A 12,085-nucleotide genomic window follows, 5' to 3' on the forward strand; every position below is an offset into this window, starting at 1 on the left:
GCTTGCTCGAGTTGGTAAAGATGAGAACTTGGGCGCTGGAGCTCGAGGATGGAAGAACAGAGAAAGAGAGGAGGCGTGGGTGAAGAAAGGGAGTCCTTATCCCCTTATAAAGGCAGTAAATATCGAACGCCTCCCCACTCACCCTAAAACTCGCCTATTCCCAAGGGTTGTGCAAACGGCACGGTTGGATTACCCATGCCCGTATTGATGAGAATCCCGCAATAAGGGGACACGATCTCTGCTTTGACAAGACGTGCCAATGGAAACCGCATCTCGAAATGCGGAATGGCGGACAAAACGGTTCGATATAATGACCGGACGAACGTGATGTCATCTTGCAAAAAGTTGTCAGCAGATGGGACTCATGAAATGTTATACTCTCTACGGCTGTGTGTGTGGTACTTGTGTTGCAGATCCAGACACGTTCGTTTCATCCGAAGACTATCTTGGAGTATTCGGAAAGGGGAACCCGCCTTGCAATGCCGAAGACAATCTGCGCGCCGGACACCTCGTCATTGAAGCCTGGTCCAGGGGCTACTGAGGGAGTCCTGGACTAAGGGGTCCTCGGGCGTCCGACCTATTGGAAATGGGCTGGACTGATGGGTTGTGAATATATGAAGACCGAAGACTCTACCTGTGTCCGGATGGGACTCTCCTTGGCGTGGAAGGCAAGCTTGTAACCGACCCTATGTAACCCTAGATCCCTCCAGTGTCTATATAAACCGGAGGGCTAGGTCCGTAGAGATATATCATCATAATCATAGTCAGACAGGCTAGACTTTTAGGGTTTAGCCATTACGATCTCGTGGTAGATCAACTCTTGTAATACTCATATTCATCAAGATTAATCAAGCAGGAAGTAGGGTATTACCTCCATAGAGAGGGCCCGAACCGGGGTAAACCTTGTGTCCCCTGTCTCTTGTTACCATCGACCTTAGATGCACAGTTCGGGACCCCCTACCTGAGATCCGCCGGTTTTAACACCGACATCCGCCGCCATCATCAAGGAGAAGTAGAACATGGGAGTCTGCCGCCTCTTGGGTTCCATGAAGGCCACCGTAGAGGCTATGCTGACATAGACAGCCAGTCTCCTACCCTCTCGAAACAAGTTTGGTCCATGCAGCATAGGGACCCTTCCCCTCCGGCTGAAGTATCAGCCAGCGGGTCCACTCCGATGAGCGGTGGAAAAGCGAGTCACCCTTTGTGCTTGAATTTCACTTGATTTGTTGAAAAACTGTTTGAAATGTATGCGATCAACGTGACCTCTTGTATTCATGTCCACGGACTGATACCCTGTGTGCGGACGAATGCGGGAAGAAATTTACTCGTTGCCGTTGAAGATGCCCTTGTTGTCGAGGAAATAAGACCAACTCCAACACGCAACCCCATCCTGTCCGCCCGAGTCCGTTTGGGACAAAACAGACAGATGACACGGCCCAACGCGCGGCCGCATCCTAAAATTTTGTCCGTTTGGCGTTCGACCCATCCCATTTCCGACGCAAACATGCGCTCGGTTTGCGTCCAGACGGACGCGGAACAGACGGGCACACGGTTGCGGGTCATCCGCCTCAGGGACGCATGATGGCCTCCCAACTACCACCGCCGCCCAAAGTAAATGCGCACGCGCAGCAGGCCCCGGCTGTCAGCCACAGATCCTGCGGTTGTCGTCCTTCTTAAATTGGAAGCCGTGGACCTTTCAGTCCACAGCTTCCACTTCCCGGCCAGCCTGCCTCCTCAAGCCCCAACACAAGCGAGCAAACCCTAGCGAGCGCCGCCGCACACCCGCTCGCCCTCCACCCCGCCAGCGCCATGGGCTTGCATTGGATCAGTGGGAAGGGGAAGCACGACCACGAGGCCGGCTCCTCGTCTGGCCACCGCCACTCGAGCAGGTCTGCACCTCCTGCACCACCATCCCTGCCATCTCCGTCCCCCGCCTCACCACCGGCTTTTCAGCTCGCGCCGTCGGTGGCCGGCCAGCGCAACAGGATGTACGTCCACGTCCATGTCTGCCGCCGGTACCGGGAGACGTCCTCGCCGCTCCCGTAGTGTGATGTTCATTTGCTAAACAACTGGCATCTCTCTGCGGACCACGTGCCAATCCCGGCAGTGCCAGTGAGCGACTGCGCCCGCCGCGAAAAGATCCACCGTCCCCGCCAACTGCTGCCATCGGATCTGCTGCGGGACTCCAGGTACGGCTTTGACTCGCCTCTATGGGACACTTGGTTCCGCGATGAGCACGACCTGCGTCGGCGGTCCTACTTTGGTGGCCAGCGCCCCACGCGTCCAGCTCGTGCAGACAGCCCGCCTCACGCACGCGGCCGTAGGCGTGTGCGCGGCGTCTCGCCGACGCCGTCGCCGTCGCCATCTCCGTCCCCTCCACCGGCGCCAGGCATGATTGACGAAGAGGAGGCCCGGCTCATGAGGCGTGTCATGGAGGATTCCATGAACACGCACGACGAGCGGCAATAGGATGGCCTCGAAACCGCATTGGCCCTCTCTGTAGCCAGCGACGTGGCCATCCCGGAGCTGGACGTCGCCGTCAAGGAGGAGATGCATGAGGAGCAGCCCCTCGCTGCGTGGGACCCACGTCTGGTGGGCCAGCACTGGAGTTGGTCCTGCACGACGCCGTAAATGGCTGACTCGGTGGGAGTCGGCTCATGGTCAGCAATGCCACCGCGCTCGTCGGAGCACGAGCAAGAGCCACGGGAGGAGGTAGTGCAAGCGCCACCGGCACCTCCGATCTGACTGGGGCCGCCAGCCCACCCGTGGCAGCCGTCGGCCTATGTTGACCTCTGCAGCGACGATGACTCCTAAAGACGACGACAGCCATGGGCGACGGGCCTTTATCTACCTTTTTTATGTCTTCTATTAAGTTTTAGATTAATTAAAATGTGCGTTGAACTTTGGTACTATAGCCGTATGGGCGTATGGACGTTTTATGTTTATATTCTTTTTTTTTGCAAGTTTATCTTTTGGGGAGGGCAAAAATTTAAAGCCCACGACCCCATACGGTTTGGGATGAGGCGTGCCATTGGGCGCATCGATGTCCGCACGACCGCAAACGGACGGTTGTATTCGTTTTCCTGCCCCAAACAGACGAAAAGCAAACGAACCGGACCGTTTGGAGTCGCGAGTTGAAGTTGGCCTAGATCGTGATGAGACAGTCGGTCGGCCGAATGTTGCCTGAAGCACGTACATGCAGGTGCAGCCCATGAACTCCAGTAGAAAAACGATGGCGCCCTGACGCCCTGCAATGCAAACCAAGCAGGAAAACCGAGAGGCCACTTGGCGCTGATCGGGATCCAAGGCGCGGCCGACTCGTCCCCATCCGCCACCTCCTCCCCGTGCGTGTCGCGCACACCGTGGCCTCACCGCCGAACAGCACACAGCCACAGCCAAGCTCACTCCGGGAGAGGAGGCAGGCACGTGACCGGGGGCCCTCTCCGGCGTGGACCCGTCATCTCATCTGGCGTGGCATGGGCGCCCGCCTCGCCTCGCCTCTTCACTCGTCCCCACGAAGATACACGGCTAGATTCGATCCCGCGGCGTGACCTCATTGGGTGGCCGCCCGTGCTCGCAACGCAGTGAGTCGCCGTGACCACTGTGCTCTTCTTCTGTGCTGCCGCGCGCCGGGGGCGGGCACGCAACGCAGCAGATGCGATTGGAGCATGCGCGCGCTGCAGTTGGCCATGGCGTGATGCGTCCGTACGCGATGCGCGGATACACGCGGATTCGGCTGCCGGTTGGTGGATCCATCCGTCCATGGACTGGATTGGTACCACCACCACCTCAGGCATGGGCAGGAGCGTCGTGCGGGATCGCACGCGCCCCGCCCATCCGTAGCAAGCAGTCAGCTAGTAGCTGGTGATGACCCAGCCACGTAGTAGTATGTCCCACGGTTCAGATAGGGCATGCAGACGCAGCAGTCGCCAGGGATACGGATACGGATACGGCGCAGGATAACGATCCGTCTTCTTGGACGCATACATGCAGTATGGCATGTCAGTACAAATACGCTCCAACTAGCTGAAAAAATCTTGCAAAGCGATTTCCTATCTCTTGGGCGGTTTGGTTGTTTTGCACAGCGCGGACGCATGGTTTCAGTTTACACGAGACGGGAGACCACTTTATCTATCTAATGGTCTAAGACTACCCACAATGAGAATAACATAGATAGTAACGTCACACATATTTAGATAAAATAGATAATGTGGCATATAATAAAAAAAAGAGTCATGTGATAACCTAGCTAGTTACTATTAGTATGAATAATGTCGGCGTCCTGGGAACGGGGGTCCTCGGCCTTGCCTGTTTGCTGCCCGTGGCGTGGCTGAGCTGGCAGGTCCGTACGACCTATCTTCATCGATAAGGCATTCAAGGCCCTCGCGAGGGGTCAAGCCTCGCGAGGCGGGCGACGCAAGACCACCTCAGGAGCGGCCTCGTCAGGCAGGCTCACGAGGGGCGGAGAGATCTAGGCAGGGCAAATTTTGCGAGGTCCTCGTGACCTGAGCCATGACGATCGAGACCAGGCGGGCGCCAGCGCGCAGTGTCCTTGTTTTCTCTTTGATGCCAAGGGGGCAAGCGCAGGTGCGGAGTACCGAGGCATCAGGCAAAGGTTTTCATATTGGTGCAACGAGACCAAGACCAGATGGACGGCAAGACGGAGGTCCCCATGAAGCCCAAGACGGCGTCATCACCATAACCTGGCAGGCGAAGACCGCCTTTTGTCAGGAAAACTTGTACTAGCTGTCCCCTTTCGAATTGGCCGTTGTTGGCTCCCTTTCCGCTTAATATTTGGTGAGAGGACCAGGGCTTATATAAGTAGAACTAGCCACCACAGTCAAGGGGGAGAAGGGAGGATCGACCACATCACAAGTCGAGAGCGGATCCAAGATCATCTCACCCACACAAGTTCACCAAGCATAAGAACACATCAACCTCGCAAGGCTGTTCTTTCCCTTGTACTATTCATCATCAGGCCAAAAGGCAATCCACCACCACCACACTGAAGTAGGGTATTACACCACAACGGTGGCTCGAACCAGTATAAATCTTGTGTCTTTCTGTGTTGTAAGTTCGTCGTTTTCGTCCGCAAGATCTTAGAGAGCTAGGGCATGGATCGATAAGGAGAAAACCTTCGCGTGCACCCCAGTGTTCGAACCTCAAGGGTCTGCCGAAACCCGTGATCCTACATTTGACGCACCAGGTAGGGGTGTGCCGAAGCTTCCTTCCGTCGCCCCGCGCTCCGTTGCTTCGTCGTCTCCATGGCAGACGCGCGTCGTGCTCGTGCTGAGCGTCGGGCTACCCTCGCTGCCCACGTCGCTCAGACGGCTCCTGTCGGCGGGCCACCTCGTCGTTCCCCGTCGCCTGCCGCCAACGCCGCCACCAGCCCGGCGGGGAACGAGCAGCAAGCATTCTCGCTGCATCCCTCGATGCGGCAGGACGGCCGCACCGCCACTCCATCACTGATCCCGGCAGGTTCTTCTTCCCATGCACGTCGTCCTCCCATGGACACACGGGTCGCGCTCCTCATGGCCCACGAACTCCTGCGCCACCGTCCGGTCAACGACCTCTACGAGGACTGGCTCGACCGCATCGCCGAGCTTGTCCGCCCCGGAGGAGGCTCCCCAGCGCTGTCCCTCTCTCCGCCTCGCCCTCCGCTAGTGTAGGATCGAAAGTATGTCTAGAGGGGGGTGATTAGACTACTTGACCAAATAAAAACTTAACCTTTTCCCAATTTTAGTTCTTGGCATATTTTAGCTATTCTAGGACAAGTCAAGCAATCATCACACAATTCAAGCAAGCATGCAAAGAGTTTATGGGCAGCGGAAAGTAAAGCATGCAACTTGCGAGAATGTAAAGGGAAGGGTTTGGAGAGTTCAAACGCTATTGGAGACACGGATGTTTTTCCCGTGGTTCGGATAGGTGGTGCTATCCTACATCCACGTTGATGGAGACTTCAACCCACGAAGGGTAACGGTTGCGCGAGTCCACAAAGGGCTCCACCCAAGGGCAATGGTTGCGCGAGTCCACGAAGGGCTCCACCCACGAAGGGTCCACGAAGAAGCAACCACCCACAAAGGGTCCACGAAGAAGCAACCTTGTCTATCCCACCATGGCCATCGCCCACGAAGGACTTGCCTCACTAGCGGTAGATCTTCACGAAGTAGGCGATCTCCTTGCCCTTACAAACTCCTTGGTTCAACTCCACAATCTTGTCGGAGGCTCCCAAGTGACACCTAGCCAATCTAGGAGACACCACTCTCCAAGAAGTAACAAATGGTGTGTAGGTAATGAACTCCTTGCTCTTGTGCTTCAAATGATAGTCTCCCCAACACTCAACTCTCTCTCATAGGATTTGGATTTGGTGGAAAGAAGATTTGAGTGGAAAGCAACTTGGGAAGGCTAGAGATCAAGATTCATATGGTAGGAATGGAATGTCTTGGTCTCAACACATGACTAGGTGGTTCTCTCTCAGAACAAATGAGTTGGAATGATGTGTGTATTCTGATGGCTCTCTCACTGAATGAGAAAGAGGTGGAGGGGTATATATAGCCTCCACACAAAATCCAACCGTTACACACAATTTACCAATCTCGGTGGGACCGAATCAGAAAACTCGGTCTGACCGAAATAGTAAACCTAGTGACCGTTAGGAATTTCGGTGGGACTGACATGCAACTCGGTAGGACCGATTCGGTTAGGGTTTGGGCATAACGTAATCTCGGTGAGACCGATTACACAAACTCGGTGAGACCGAATTTGGTAATTAGCTAACCAGAGAGTTGGTCAGGCAAACTCGGTGGGACCGATTTGCTCTTTCGGTGGGACCGAGTGGAACTCGGTGAGACCGAAAAGTTACAAAGGGGAAACACTGAGTTTACATTGCAATCTCGGTGGGACCGATTCGCTCTTTCGGTGGGACCGAAAAGTTACGAAAGGGAAACAGAGAGTTTGCAACCCCATCTCGGTGGGACCGAGATCCTTATCGGTAGAACCGAATTGCTAGGGTTTGGCAGTGGCTAATGACAAGTGAAACTCGGTGGCGCCGGATAGGAAGAATCGGTAGGACCGAGTTTGGCTTAGAGTTTTGGTCATATGTGGATATGGGAAAGTAGTTGAGGGTTTTGGAGCGTATCACTAAGCACATGAAGCAAGAGGCTCATTAAGCAACACCTCATCCCTCCTTAATAGTATTGGCTTTTCCTATGGACTCAATGTGATCTTGGATCACTAAAATATAAAATGAAGAGTCTTGAGCTTTTGAGCTTGAGCCAATCCATTGTCCTTAGCATTTTGAGGGTTCCACTTTCACATCCATGCCATGCCAATCATTGAGCTTTCCTGAAATAATTATCTTGGAATAGTATTAGCTCAATAAGCTATATGTTGTTATGAATTACCAAAACCACCTAGGGATAGTTGCACTTTCAGCCAGCTACGGGCGATGTAGCTCACGGAGCACCTCCACCACCTCAGTCCCAAGATGGCGCCCTGGCTCCAAAACGCGCGGCTCCACAACGCGACCCGCCACGCCCCGTGCCCGCGCGTGAAGAAAGAAGTTGTCAAGAAGTCCCTCAGCCGCAACAAAATGATCCGCCGCTCCTCGCACCACAGGACCGGCTGCTGCGGCAAGTCCGCGCGCCACCTGTAGCGGCAGGGCGCGGACTCCATCAAGACTAAGCTCCACCCCCAAGGTGGGTCCCAGGTACCACAGCTGGCTGCCGCGCCTTCACCCCCGAGCTGCGTAGCGTCGCCTGGCCGGGCAAGTCCAAGCCGGATCTGCCTGCTCGCTACGAAGACACCCTCGACCTCGAGGAGTTCCTTCAGCTCTACGAGTTAAGTATCGAAGTGGCCAACGACGACGAGAAAGTCATGGCGAACTAATTTCCCATGGCTCTTAAGGAAGGCGCCCGCTCCTGGCTCCTGAACCTGTCTCCGGGCTCAATCTCCTCTTGGGACGAAATGCGCACCCGCTTCATCGCCAACTTCCAGGGTACTTGCGACCGCCCCCCAGTCGCGGGCGACCTGCGCCGCATCAAGCAGCAACCAGGAGAGACCCTGCAGAAGTACATTCAGCGCTTCAACAGCGCACGGATCAAGATCCCCAAGGTGACCGACGAGGCCATCATCTCTGCGTTCTTTGATGGCGTCCGCGACGTCAAGATGAAGGAGGAGCTCGCCATCCATGAAGAGCTGTGCACGACCCTGGAGCTGTTCAACATCGCGACCAAGTGTACTAGAGCTGAGGAGGGGTGCCTCTCCCTCCTCGAGCTCCCTGCTGCAGACCCAGAGGAGAAGAAAGCCAAGGCTAAGGACGTGAAGCGCAAGGGAGCAGCCGTGCTCGCAGCGGAACCAGACACCAAGCGTGGCAGAGACCAACCTGAGTCATCCAAGGGCAGCCGTCCGTTCTGCGCCTTCCACGACCTGAACACCCACAACACCAGTGACTGTTAAGAGCTCAGAGCCATTCGCGAAGGACGCTTCGGTCGGCGCCCCGAGTGCGGCGACCGGGGCTACGGTCGAGGAGGAGGACGTGGAGGCGGATGCTGGGATGACCGTGGCCCACGCTAGGAGTGGCGCGACCGGCCTCGTGAGGACTGCTGGCAGGATCAGCCTCGCGAGGGCGATTGGAGGGATCAGCCTCGTGAGGATCGTCTTCAAGGTAACGCCGGACTCCCTCCGCTGCCACCATCGCCAAGAAGGAACGACGAACACCATCAAGACGAGGGGGCTGGGGGCTTTCAGGAACCACGTGTTGTCGACCGTATCTTGGGCGGAGCCCAGGCCCCAGCCTCGCAGTGTATCTTCAAGCAGTATGCTCGTGAAGTGAATGCAGTCCTCCCCAAGCTCGAAGCCACGCGCCCGCTCAGATGGTCCCAATGCCCCATTAAGTTCAATTCGGCAGACCAGCTCAAGTGCGCAGCTACCGCTGGCGCCCTCCCGATGCTTTGCTCCCCAGTCATCAGCAACGTGCAAGTTACCAAGACCCTCATCGACGGCGGCGCAGGGCTCAACGTCCTGTCCGTCGACACGTTCGACAGCCTCCAAGTGTCGTATGACCAGCTTCAGCCCACCAAGCCTTTCTCAGGAGTGATCGATGGTTCCACCACACCGATAGGGCAGGTCCGCCTCCCTGTCACCTTCGGGGAGCGCAAGAACTACCACACCGAGCTCATCGACTTCAATGTCGCGCACATCCGTCTGCCGTACAACGCCATCCTCGGGTATCCAGCCCTGGCCAAGTTCATGTCCTCAAGATGCCAGGAAGCGGCGGGATCATCACGGTCCCATGTGAAGAGAGAGATGCGGTGTGCTCCCTCGAGCGTGCCTTCCAAGATGCAGCAATCGACGACCCTGACAGCAAGGGCAAGGGCCCTCCTGAGGCCATCCCCAAGAAAAAGAAGAAGCTACGACGCGCAGGACCTCAGGAGGGTGGCGTCACGGCCGGAGCCTTGTCAGGATCAACGCTCATTCCAGGGGCGCCTCCCTCCATCGCATAGGAAGGCGCGCCCGGCGCCTTTCTTGGGCAGGGCTCGGGGGCTTTCTTATGGAAGGCCTCAGACCTTTCCCACATCACGAGGGAGGCGCTTGGGCACCACTTGGAGGCGTGCTTCGCTGCACGCTTCCCTCAGGAGGGCATAGGGCAAGGATTGCCCACCGTTCAGGAGTTCATCACCAAGACCACCTAGGAGTTGCAAGACACAAGGGCCATGCGCGGCGACCGCCGCTCACGAGACACAGCTTCCCATCCAGGCGAGGATGTTGGGCTGCGTGTCTGCATCGACGTCCCAGGGCTCAATAGGGCCGCTTCTCAGGAGCTTTTCTGGCCTTCACGCATGGGACACTGCGAGGGACACCGCACGACTACGTTCGCATGCCCTTTGGCCAGCCAGGTGTATCGTCCGCCTACCAGCGCAACTTGTGGCGCATCCTAGCGGATCAGGAAGCCAGGCACCACGCCGTCCTGATGGAGATGGAGACGGTCCTCACGGAACCACCTGAGCCCCCAGAGCCTCCCGAGGCTTGTGAGGAGCAACCCCTTTGCCGTGCACCTTCAGCTGCCCCAACTCTCCTTCGTCAACATAACCAGGTGACATCTTTCCGGGTTCATTCAGTTGGGAGTGCCCCTCGGGCTGCATCATTCCCAGGCCGCGTGGATCCGTCCCTGTGGCATGTATCCTTTTTCTTATGTCTTTAGCTTACCTTGTTGGGAGCACCCCTCGGGCTTCATCATCCCCAAGCCACTTGGGCCTGACCCAGCGACATGTATCTCTCATGCACTTACTTAAGCCTTCTACTCTCATGTTCGATCTATCTATGATTACTACTTGCTCGATCCCCACCCATCATGGGGACCGCGCGCCGGCCGTCTTTCTTCAGGACCCTTCGCGTGAGTAAATTGAGCACGACGTCTGTGCTCGGGTCCGTCCATGCACCGTCGATAAATCCAACGGCTGAGCTCTGTCTGGCAGGCCGGCCCCGTTTATGTCACCTCCTGGGGCCGTTGGTGCTTGGCCTTCTCACGCAATAACCTCAGGAGATTCGTTCGGCGCAGGCTGTCTAACCACCTCGCAGGTCCAGGAACTCAAACAAGAACCAAGACCAGTGTGACGCCCCCGATTTGACCGTAAACTAATCATGCACGCAAATGTGTACGACCAAGATCAGGAATTCACGGGAAGATATCATAACACAACTCTACACACAAATTAAAATAATACAAGCTTTATATTACAAGCCAGGGGCCTCGAAGGCTCGAATACAAATGCTCGAAGGCACAAGAGTCAGATGAAGCAACAATATCTGAGTACAGACATAGGTTAAACAAGTTTGCCTTTAGAAGGCTAGCACAAAAGTAGGAACAATCGAAAAGGTGAGGCCTCTTGCCTGGGACCTCCTAACTACTCCTCGAAGTCTAACTCCACGTAGAATCATCCTCGGGATCCTCTGGCTCCTGGACTCCATCATCTGGTCGCAACAACCGCGTACAGAAAGGGGGAAAAGGGGGAGCAAAGCAATAGGCTGCTCGGGATTTTTGGAAGATCGAATGATATTTTGAAGTCTTTGGCGAAACACATGAACAACGGGGAATGAGCGGATACTCGATAAGTGCGAGAATTATCCGTAGGGGTATTCAGGTGACAAAGAACAGCAAGGCAGTAAGCTCAAAGGATTCTCGGAGAACCTTGTAATAACAAGATCGACTGGGAATGATTGTATGAGTGGCTAGTGTAAGTAGTTATCCATAAGGATTTATCGGTGGTCGGGAATAGCAAGAGCGGTGGGCACAAAGTCTCGAGAGAATATCGAAGAGTATCTTCGGAATCATCTGGTGAAGTAGGCCATCATCTGGAATGAAGGGGCTCTCCGGGAGAAAGTATTTACGAGAACCTAGAGTTGGAGTTAGCAAAACCATTTAACCCGAGTAGAAGAGAGATTAGAGTCCCAGAGTATAGACGAGAAATAAAAGATCCTAATACCACCCAATGGCGACGTGGGCCCGTGGGCCACACAACCATGTTAGTAAAAGTTTTGTAAAGTCTAGACTCGACTTCGGCCAAGGAGTGTGGAAGGGGGATTCCTACAGGCAGTCGGCTCTGATACCAACTTGTGACGCCCCCGATTTGACCATACACTAATCATGCATGCAAATATGTACGACTAAGATCAGGAACTCACGGGAAGATATCATAACACAACTCTAGACACAAATTAAAATAATACAAGCTTTATATTACAAGCCAGGGGCCTCGAAGGCTCGAATACAAATGCTCGAAGGCACAAGAGTCAGATGAAGCAACAATATCTGAGTACAGACATAGGTTAAACAAGTTTGCCTTTAGAAGGCTAGCACAAAAGTAGGAACAATCGAAAAGGTGAGGCCTCCTGCCTGGGACCTCCTAACTACTCCTCGAAGTCGAACTCCACGTAGAATCATCCTCGGGATCCTCTAGCTCCTGGACTCCATCATCTGGTCGCAACAACCGGGTACAGAAAGGGGGAAAAGGGGGAGCAAAGAAACCGTGAGTACTCATCCAAAGTACTCGCAAGCAAGGAGCTATACTACATATGTATGCATTGG

At 55.2% G+C, this 12,085-nt stretch overlaps 1 pseudogene; it reads left to right on the plus strand.

The window, feature by feature from the left end:
- Positions 1-1,809: 1,809 nt before the first annotated feature.
- On the plus strand, positions 1,810-2,745 carry LOC147959298 (uncharacterized; annotated as a pseudogene).
- The last annotated feature ends 9,340 nt before the right edge of the window (positions 2,746-12,085 follow it).

Source organism: Triticum urartu, chromosome 7A (genome assembly GCF_056163025.1).
Source record: "Triticum urartu cultivar PI428250 chromosome 7A, HENAU_Tu73, whole genome shotgun sequence".
In the NCBI taxonomy this organism is placed as follows: domain Eukaryota; kingdom Viridiplantae; phylum Streptophyta; class Magnoliopsida; order Poales; family Poaceae; genus Triticum; species Triticum urartu.